This window comes from Dromiciops gliroides, chromosome 4 (assembly GCF_019393635.1).
Source record: "Dromiciops gliroides isolate mDroGli1 chromosome 4, mDroGli1.pri, whole genome shotgun sequence".
In the NCBI taxonomy this organism is placed as follows: domain Eukaryota; kingdom Metazoa; phylum Chordata; class Mammalia; order Microbiotheria; family Microbiotheriidae; genus Dromiciops; species Dromiciops gliroides.
In genome coordinates this window covers 454,864,021-454,874,521 of record NC_057864.1, presented here as the reverse complement: position 1 = coordinate 454,874,521, position 10,501 = coordinate 454,864,021, and the positions used below count along the sequence as shown (strand labels likewise).

The 10,501-nt window shown below is 41.9% G+C and overlaps 1 long non-coding RNA gene across 1 annotated transcript; it reads left to right on the top strand.

Moving 5' to 3' along the window:
- Positions 1 to 1,506: 1,506 nt before the first annotated feature.
- Positions 1,507 to 5,411, top strand: LOC122726377. Its single transcript, XR_006352792.1, has 3 exons — positions 1,507 to 1,695; positions 3,636 to 3,733; positions 5,194 to 5,411. It is a non-coding gene; the product is annotated as an uncharacterized LOC122726377 (long non-coding RNA).
- Positions 5,412 to 10,501: the final 5,090 nt, after the last annotated feature.

The following is a 10,501-nucleotide window of genomic DNA, read 5'->3' as shown; positions in this document are numbered from 1 at the left end:
CTTGAAGCTGGAAGGTGACAGGATGCCACCATGTGTTTGTTCTCAGCTGATTCCTGGGTGATGGTGTTATTTAGGTTGTATCATTTCCCTTCCCCCATTTTATTTCCTTTCCCTTAATTCTATTGTTCTTGCATGTGTTCAGTCTTGTTAATAAATCCTGTTCTATTTTTATGGGAGGCTGTCAGTCTCCTTCCTTGCCCCAATATTGCGGTGAGCCAAATAGCTAAGTCCCCAATTAAAAATTGGTCCCTACAGATTACAACCAAAAATCACCTTCTGAGCAAAACTGTGTATATTCTTTCAGGGGAAAAAAATGGGACTTCAGTGACAAAGAGGACTTTCAGGTATTGATGATGAAAAGACCTGAACTGAATAGAAAATTTGACTTCCAAATACAAGACCCTAGAAAAGCATAGAAAGGTAAACAGGAAAAGAAATCAAGAAGGAAATCAAGAAGGATGTTAAAAGGTTAAACTGTTTATATTTCTACATGGGAAGATGATACTTCTAACTCACCAGAACTTTGTCAGTATTAGGGCAGATGATAGGAATAAATTTAGACAGAGGGCATGGGCGGGAATTGATTATGAAAGGATGATATCTGTAAAGCATCTTTTTTTCTTTCTTTCTTTTCTTTTTTTTGGTGTGGGGTAGTTGGGGTTGGGTGGCATGCCTGAGGTTGAGAAGTGGGTAAGGGTCTTGTGTCTGAGGCTGGATTTGCGCTTGGGGTCTCCTGGATCCAGGGTGGGTGCTTTGTTCTTTTTCTTTCCTTTCTCCCTTTCCTTTCCTTTCTCCCTTTCCTTTCCTTTCCCCCTTCCCTTTCCTTTCCCCCTTCCCTTTCCTTTCCCCCTTCCCCTCCCCTTCCCCTCCCCTTCCCCTCCCTTCCCTTCCCTTCCCTTCCCTTCCCTTCCCTTCCCTTCCCTTCCCTTCCCTTCCCTTCCCTTCCCTTCCCTTCCCTTCCCTTCCCTTCCCTTCCCTTCCCTTCCCTTCCCTTCCCTTCCCTTCCCTTCCCTTCCCTTCCCTTCCCTTCCCTTCCCTTCCCTTCCCTTCCCTTCCCTTCCCTTCCCTTCCCTTCCCTTCCCTTCCCTTCCCTTCCCTTCCCTTCCCTCTTCCCTTCCCTCCCCTTCCCTTCCCTCCCCTCCCCTCCCCTTTCTCCCTTCCCTTCCCTTCCCTTCCCTTCCCTTCCCTTCCCTTCCCTTCCCTTCCCTTCCCTTCCCTTCCCTTCCCTTCCCTTCCCTTCCCTTCCCTTCCCTTCCCTTCCCTTCCCTTCCCTTCCCTTCCCTTCCCTTCCCTTCCCTTCCCTTCCCTTCCCTTCCCTTCCCTTCCCTTCCCTTCCCTTCCCTTCCCTTTTTCCTTCTTTCTTTCTTTCTTTTTGGCTGTCCTTGGCTCAGAGAACATGCTTTCATCACACAGTGTTTACACATGGATCTGGTAACATGAACCATTCTTTACAGAAACATGAGCTTGTTGCCAGTGCCTGTCCTAAACAAATATGCCCTGCCCCTGTGCCCTACACTTTCATTTTTATGAAGCTCAGCAAGAAGATATAAATGCCAGCTCTGGCCTGACTTTCCTACTATCTGAAGGCTTTGTGATTCAGCATGAAGTTTTCAAGTGGCTTCCTCTTCCTCCTGGTACTCATCACCTTCAACATGGACCAGCTAGAAGCTGGAGAGCTTTCTAGACGACGCGAGGGTAAGTCAGGAAAAAAGCATCTTTAAAAAGGCAGCCAGAAAGGAGGAAAATGGAAGCCCAAGGCAGGGAATCCTAAGACATCTTAGACATGGTATCACTAGACAAGGGATGCCTCTTTTCCATTCCCCTCCTTTCCACATAAAACTTTCCCTAGATCTTCACCCTTTATGACTTCTTTGTGAATTGCCTCAAGAGAAGTATCCTGACTCATTTCTAAAGGTTATGAGCTCTAGACCCAGAAGGGGTTTATCACACATTTAATCCAAGGGATCTTGATCAGCTAGTCCTGGGGTCCATGAATTGGTTTTTCTAATGGCTGGATGATTGTACCCCAATGTAATTCTTCTCCTTTTTAAACCTATATATTTTATTTTATGCTTTTAAAATCATTATTATGAAAAGGAGTCCATAGACTTCACTATGTCTAACACTTCCTAAGGTGTCCACAACACAAAAAAGGTAAGGAACCCTTGACCTAATCTAACTTTCCTTTTTCAGTTGAAGAAATTAAGATGCAAGAAAGTTTATATAACTTTCCCAATGTCACTCAAGTAGAACCAAAATTCAAATTCAGTTTCTCCACACAAAAGCTGGTGATTTTTCCTTTCTTTCTTTCTTTCTTAAAATTATTTTTATTTATTTATTTATTTTTGATGGGCCAGTGAGGGTTCAGTGATTTGCCCAGGGTCACACAGCTATTAAGTGTCAAGTGTCTGAGGCAGGATTTGAACTCAGGTCCTCCTGAATCTATGGCCAATGCTTTATCCACTGTGCCACCTAGCTGCCCTGAATTTTCTAATCCTTTGAAATAAACTGATAGCACTTCCAACTCTAGTTTGATGATATTTTTATCTTCTCCATTTGTGCCTTCAACCTAATCCCCTTCTACCTCTTCTATCAATCATTGTTTCTTGTTGCTGCTGCACCATTTCTACACTCTCTCCTTCTATGATCCTATTCATTTTTATGGCTTCAATGATCACCATTACATATAGGGTTCCCAAATCTATAGCTCCAGTTTTGAACTATTTCCCAAACTCCAGAATTTTCAATTGTGTCACACACAGACACACACACACACCATCACCATCACCATCACCATCACTTCTATTTAAAAATATTATCTTATTGGTATTGATAAATTTTGTTTTTACATCATGCTCATTTCTCAATTAATCCTTCCCTTATACATGGGGCCATCCCTTATAAAAAGAAGAAAGAAAAATCAGTTCAGCAAAATTAACTAATACAGACACCATGTCAAAACATATTCCAAGCTTAAATGACTTTCCTCCCTCCCAAACTCTCCAATAAAGAAACAGTTACATTTTCTTAATCTTTTCAATATTCAGTTTCTCTTTTCTCGTTGTGGTTCTTTCTCTTACATTGTTGTTATTTCCTAGTTCTACTTTCTTCATATTGTGTTAGTTCATATAAATCTTCCCAGACTTCTCTGAATCTTTAATATTGATCACTTCTTACAGCTCAGTAATTCCCTCATATCCATGTGCCTTGATTTCTCTAGCCATTCCCCAACAAAATCCTTCATTTAAAAATTAAAAAAAAAAAACTGTGGCCCAGAGATATTGTGACATATTTAGGGTCACACAACCTGGCCCTCTGATTCCAGAAGTGATAGGTTTTTTTCTTCCCCTATACTCAACAACCTCCCATGTTGTTTCCTTTATTCCTGATGGTTATTTAAACTAGAAGTGCCAACCATTGGGCCAAGGGCAGCAATGCCACCAGGAACCAGACTAAATTGTAATTGGGAAATACTGAACCAAGCAAAAATACACCTTAAAAGAGATAATGTTAGCATGTGGTTTTCTAAGCCAGTATGCCACCTTCAGGGATCCTTAAGCACAGTTGGTCTTACTTGTTGCTACCTACCTACAGCTTGGCTTACTTTTCTCCTTTTGGCTCTTTCCTAATATTAGATTCTGATTGTACAATCTACTGTAAAAATAACGAAGATTGTAAAGAGAATGAAAGCTGTCTCCGAACTGATTGTGGAACTGCATGCTTTGTTGATTAGGTAAGAGGACTAAGGATATTCCCTGCCCCTATTTTATTCCAAAAAAGTCATGCCACTGACTCAGAAGGTTTTCTTGAACATTCTAGTAAACCAGGGAGGAAAAAAAACCTAACTGGGTCTCTGGGCAGCTCTTGCTTCCTGGGGGTCTTCTTATCACAATCTTGCCCCCCACCTCCACTGCATTTCCCAAGGGAAATGTTGGCATTAAAGAGAAACCTTGATATTCATCTTTTCACCTTCCATCTTCTAAGTGAAAAGGTAATACAACCCATATAATAATAATAATAATAATAATTTTTAAATAACAAAGAACCAACATGCTTCTTTCCACCAAAGTTAGGAAGTATTTTATCATAGTCCTTTCAGCCAAGCACTTCCATGGATAGGGCAGGAGTCTATGAGGTTATTTAATCCATCCACCTCAATTTAGAGATAAGGAAACTGGGGCCCAGAAGCAGGAAGGGATTTGCTCAATGTCTCTTGGCTAGAAAGAAGCAAAGTCAGGAAGGAAGCAATGTCATAGAAGGAAATGATCCTTGACTCTGGATTCAGAAAATCTGGGTTCAAATCCTACCTCTGCTGCTTTCTTGCCTGTGTGACCAGGGGCAAGTCACTTAAGCTGCATTGCCATCACATTCCTCATCTATGCAATGAGGGGGATTGGATTAGATCACGTCTGAGGTCTCTTCCAGCTCTGGATCTGTAGTTTTTATCAACCAGATAGGATCCCTTTGGGGTTCCTTTCCAATTCTAGATTTATGGTCCAGTGATTTGAGCCAGGGTTCCCACTGGATGAATCCCATGAACTTGCCCCACAAGGATCCTGACACCAAGGCTAGTCACTTGACTATTTTTGTGACCTTGGTGTGGCCAGGCATTCTCACTAAACCCCAGCTTGTTCATCTGTAAAAGAGGCGAGTAGCCTCCCTGGATATTGTGACATTCAGATGTTTGTAAAATGCTTTGCAAATCTTAAAGGGCTGTTGGGATACCAGTTATTTTGATGATCTCCCCCTGCCTTGCTCTATAAGCACACTGAGGGCAGGTTTTGTATCTTTCAGTGGGTTCATAAAATGTCTAAAGCATTGTGATGACAGCTGTTCAGTGATGAAAGTAAAATACTGAGGAAACTGGAATGTGGGAGCTTGGGCTACTCCACTAATGCCTGGCATCCATGACACAGACTACTGTAGAAAGGTGCCAGTTGGAACAAAAAATGGTCATCCATAGAAAGGAGATCCTCTCCTGCTTGGTCCACATGGGGTAGGGAGACCCTGGGGACCTATTCAAGTATCTCTGGGCAAGGGAAACCAAGGTTCCCCCAGGACTCCTGTCATAGGCTTCTGTCAATATCAGGGTTGTGGACAGTGGGAAGCAGTGAGAAAGGCAGCTAGAGGCTCACTAGGGATGGAAGATTCTTGCTTTAATTTTGCTTTTTCTTTTTTTTTTTCATTTACCAGGATCTCCCTAGAGAAGAACCTACTCAAGAAAAGTCCACTGGGAGTTGTTCTTATCTTGCTGGAGTTCTTACCTTAGAAAACTGGATAGATTGGAGAAGCTTAAGGGGGATGAGGGGGTGGGCAGGAGGTGAAAGATTAAAAGGTATAGTGAAGAGAAAGGGGAGCCATGTCTTCTCAGAAGCCCTTCCCTTCTTAATAAACTATTAGCATTGCAAGAACTCAGCTATATGGTTATTCCTTAAGGGATTCAGTGTTATTCCCCAGTTCAAAGTAATGGCCCTCAAACTTTGCCAAGATTTGAACACTGTGATATTGGCATCAAAGAGCCTTATTACTCACCCCATATCCCTTGCCTTTCCTAGTTGTCTAGGCCCAGAGCACAGCAAGGAAATCACTTTCCCTCCTAAAAATAGGTGGGGGGCACTGTGAGCCTGGCAGTAGGGCTATGACTGAGGAAGCACACCTTCCACTGTTGCTTTCCAGGTTTCCTACTTTATCTAGTTCAAGAGTATAATTTATTCACTCTCTTAGGCTAATTCTGCATCCCAATTGTCACAACCAATCCTTCCTCTCAGAGCAAACTGTCAGTCAATATCTTCTCATCAACTTAATTAGATTAAATAAACACATAGTAAAAGTAGAATCTTTAATAGCATGTAACATAGATTACACATGCCATTCAATCTCCAGCCCCAGCTCCAGAGGTTCCATTATGCTCTAGTTCATTCTCTCTCTCTCTCTCTGTATATGTCTCTGTGTCCACTCTTTTTCTTCCTCCCTCCTCTCTTTATTTTTCTCCCACTCTCTTACCTTCCCTCCTTTTCTCTGAATCCTCTCTCTCTGTCTTTCTGACTCTGTTTTTCTCTCTCTCTTTCACACACACACACACACACACACACACAGAGGCACAAGCCCTCCCAGTCCATCTGTCTAGCTGACTGAGGTAAGGCCCCAAACCTCTAGAACTCAATTCCAGTACTACTTGCCTACTAATTGAAGAGAGGACCATCAGTAGCTAACAGATTCCTAGTTCAGGACAACTTTCCCCCTGGGTTACTACTCAGTCTCAACCCTGCAGCTATATTGGCATATCAAGCAAAAAGAGAGAAGCTAGTATGGGTATTTCTCTGTAGTACCCCATCTTTGGTACTCCTGGAACTTGCCCTTAACACATACAAGTTGGGTCACTAAAGGGTGGCTGCTATCTCAAGCTTCTAGAGATAATTTATACATACCCACTTCTAACACTAAAGCTCATCAGTCCCCACCAACTTCCTGTCCCCTAACAATCAGCTGGTAGACACAATTAACTCTTAGCAAAGGTATTTATAAAAATGGCATAATATAAAACATAGTTAAAAAGCATTATCTGTATAAATCTGGAGCTTACCTTTCCAGAAACACATATAACCTCCATGGGAAGAATGGATTCAGACTTAGAGAACCATGGAAGTGAGGCACATGGGTAGGAAGGCAACTCACAATTCCTGGTACTTCGAGATCTAGAAGTCCTTTTTGTAGCTCCATTTGGGAGCAAAACTTCTGCTTCGTGGGTCACTTAGCTGAGTTCCCAGAATCTCTTCAACACAGCTCTCTTATCTACTCAGAAATGTTGGAGGTGCACACCACTTGTACCACAGAGTTATATCAGGGCAATTAGCCCATCATGAACATGAGCAGGTTGGAACATCGAACCAATGAAGAACTTTGAAGAAAGCAGATCCAAAGATGTCATCAAAGAAATATAGGATAGGAATAGAAAAAAGATGAGCTGGCTCATCTCTTGTCATGGGTGGAAAGTCAGAATGCTCCACAGGGAGCTTCACAGCATAGTGGGTAGACTCCTGATGGACAGGCATGCATAGGTTACCATCTGGTCGATGGGAGGGAACTTCCAACTAGATTGAGTCACAGATCTATTGAACTGAAGTAGAGTTGATCAGCCCTTTGTTGGATCCCCACTAGTTTCAGATACAGGCAGAGATAACCAGAGAAGATTGCCCCAAACAATGTCATTCCTCTGTAATATTAATTCCTTATGACCACACATCACCAATGCGCCCTGAAAATGCAATTCAATTAAACAAACACTGATTGAACACCAGCAGGTGCTTAGCAAAGCACTAAGGTGGTTTCCAGGGCAGCTAGGTGTCTCACTGGACAGCATGCTGGGCCTGTAGTCAGGAGGACTCCTGTTCCTGAGTTCAAATCTGACCTTAGACACTTACTAGCTGGATGACCATGGGCTAGCTAGTCCCTTAACCCTGTTTGCCTCAGTTTCATCATCTGTAAAATGAGCTGGACAAAGAAATGCCACACCACTCAGACATGACTGAAAAAAAAAATGACAACAACAAAGGTAGTTCCTGGGGGACATAAAAAATTGCAAAAGAATACTTATTACCCTCAAGGTAACAAGATCTACTGGGCTGCTGGTGGTGGTGAGGATTGGGGTAGAGAGGCTACAATATGCATACAGATAAGAAGTATCCCAGGATCAGGCATCACTTGATAGTATCAATTGCCCATTTGTAACGCTGATCCTTTAGAAATAACCTAGACAGAAGGCCAGAGTGTTGAAGCCTAGAGAGCTCAAGAAGTGAAGCTGGAGAATTGTAGTCCCGCCCAGCCTCCTTTACATCTTAAAAAGAAAAGGAGAAGGGGCAGCTAGATGGCACAGTGGATAGAGCATCGGCCCTGGAATCAGGAGTACCTGAGTTCAAGTCCGGCCTCAGACACTTAACACTTAACTAGCTGTGTGACCCTGGGCAAGTCACTTAACCCCAATTGCCTCACTATAAAAAAAAAAAAAAAAGAAAAGGAGAAAAGGGAAGCAAGGAATCATTTAAAAAATGAGAATAGAGCAGAAGATAGTTCAGTAGGGAACCCAGACAATATTGGACCTGCCATACTGAAACTACACACACAAAGAGCTTTTTAGTGGCAACAAGCAAATTTTACTTAACCAGCTGTCCCATATATATGCGTGTGTCCATATCTGTGTGTGCATGCATGCATGCAGTTTCATATACACTCCTCTTTGTTGCTTTTCCTTATAGATTGATTTTTTAAATATGTTATGTTTATGTAGCCCAAATTAAGTTAATAATAAGGAATCAATTTTTTAAAAAGAATGCAAATTCCTTGAGAGCTAAAACTGATTCACTGTTGTCTTTGTATCCTTCCTCCTCCCTTAATAAATGCCTGATTGTCCCAAAACAAGTGTTCAATCAATGTTCCTTGAATGTAAAGAGCTAATGTGACATAGTTGAGAAAGGGCAGTGGAAAGAACCCTGAACTGGGAGGGAGCAAACGTGGATTCAGATCCATGTTCTGCTATTTCTCTTCTTTCTGGGTCTCAGTTTTCCATCTGTAAAAGGAGATCATTGGACTAGGTGGCTTTTGAGTCCCTTCTAGCTCTAAACCTATTGATGTAGGGGTGGATTTAATTGATCAGATTGATCATGAGGCATCCCAAAGAATTATTTTTTAAGTTTTTTTAAAGGCAATGAGGATTAAGTGACTTGCCCAGGGTCACACAGTAAGTGTCAAGTGTCTGAGGCTGGACCTGAACTCAGGTCCTCCTGAATCCAGGGCCAGTGCTTGATCCACTGTGCTACCTAGCTGCCCCCAGCATCCCAAAGAATTACAAGACTCAATGATTCAGTTTCCCAAGTTTTATTGGAAAACTGTTGACCACCAGGGGGTGGATCAAGCACTGGCCCTGGAGTCAGGAGTATCTGAGTTCAAATCAGGCCTCAGACACTTACCACTTACTAGCTGTGTGACCCTGGGCAAAGTCACTTAACACCAATTGCCTTACAATAAAAAAAGAAAGAAAGAAAGAAAGAAAGACTGTTGACCACATTGAGAGCACCATTGAAATAAGTGTCTCAAATAGGGGGAAGAATAGTTATATTTATAGTGAGAAAAAGAAGATTATCTCCCCCTTATCTTAATCTTCTCCTTGTGGGAGGTTCATGGGAGGTCTTATACTAATTTGGACTTCTTGAGGTCCTAAGACAACCTCCAAGGTGGGTACCTTTTTCCTTGGAGCTGTGCTTTTTTGGGTTTATTCGCTATAAGGTGAACCTAAGGACACATTTGGTCTTTTCTGTGCATGTTCCTAAAGACATGCTTAAACTTGTCAGACCCAGAGGGTCTCAGTGTTTATGATATCTCTTTAGATTTGGTTTCTAGGTGTCCTGTCATCTAGGAATATTAGTGGTTATTAATGGTTAATGGTTGGGGCAGCTAGGTGGTGCAACACCAGCCTTGGATTCAGGAGGACCTGAGTTCAAATCCAGCCTCAGACACTTGACAGTTACTAGCTGTGTGACCCTCAGCAAGTTACTTAACCCCAATTGCCTCACCAAAAAGAAAAAAATTAAAAAAATGAAGGAAGGAAAAAAAAATGGTTAATGGTCCCTGGTTACTGTCTAAGCCTCTATTGACAGTGTTGGTTGATAGGGATGAACCCTCTTGGTTACTGTAAGAACACAAACCTAAGTTTCTGTTAACACTTTTAAGTACTATTGATAACTCAAGTCTTAGGTTACTTATTAATCCTTTTAGCCTCCTCCATCACTTCGATCCTGTCATCTAAGAACAGTGCTGTCTTTATAATGGCAAGACACTGGGGACATATAGCTTATGGTTTGGACAGAAATCCCACCAGCATTTCCTTCTTTCAACTGTTCCCCTAAGCATGTGGCAGATGTGGGCTGACGTGACTCACAGACCTGTTCTCTCAGCCTATAATGAATTATATTTGTTTGTTTGTTTATTGTTGTTGTTGTTTGCATGGCAATGAGGGTTAAGTGACTTGCCCAGGGTCACACAGCTAGTAAGTATCAAGTGTCTGAGGCTGGATTTGAACTCAGCTCCTCCTGAATCCAGGACCAGTGCTTTATCCACTGCGCTATCTAGCTGCCCCTTTCCCTGTATTCTTAATTTTAAATAGTTTCTCATAAATAAACTCTGATATGATGATTTAGTTAAGAGGCTTTTTAATCCTTTGCTTATCAATTTGGGAGTGGAGCAGTGTGGTGGAACTTTATAAATGGCCCACATTAAATTAACAGCAGTCAGATAGTCAGTTAGTCAAAAGTCCCCAGATTAGTCCTCCAGTCAGTTTAGCCCCCCAATTAGGCCAGTAGTTCAAAATATTTCTACAAAAACTTATTTTTTTTTGCAGTTTTTAAACACATTGCCCTGGTGTCAGATATTTGGGGACAAAGGCATTTCTCTAGATTTAAATTAAACGAAATTATAAACTTTAGCTAAACCTGAATTATATTTAAGTGTC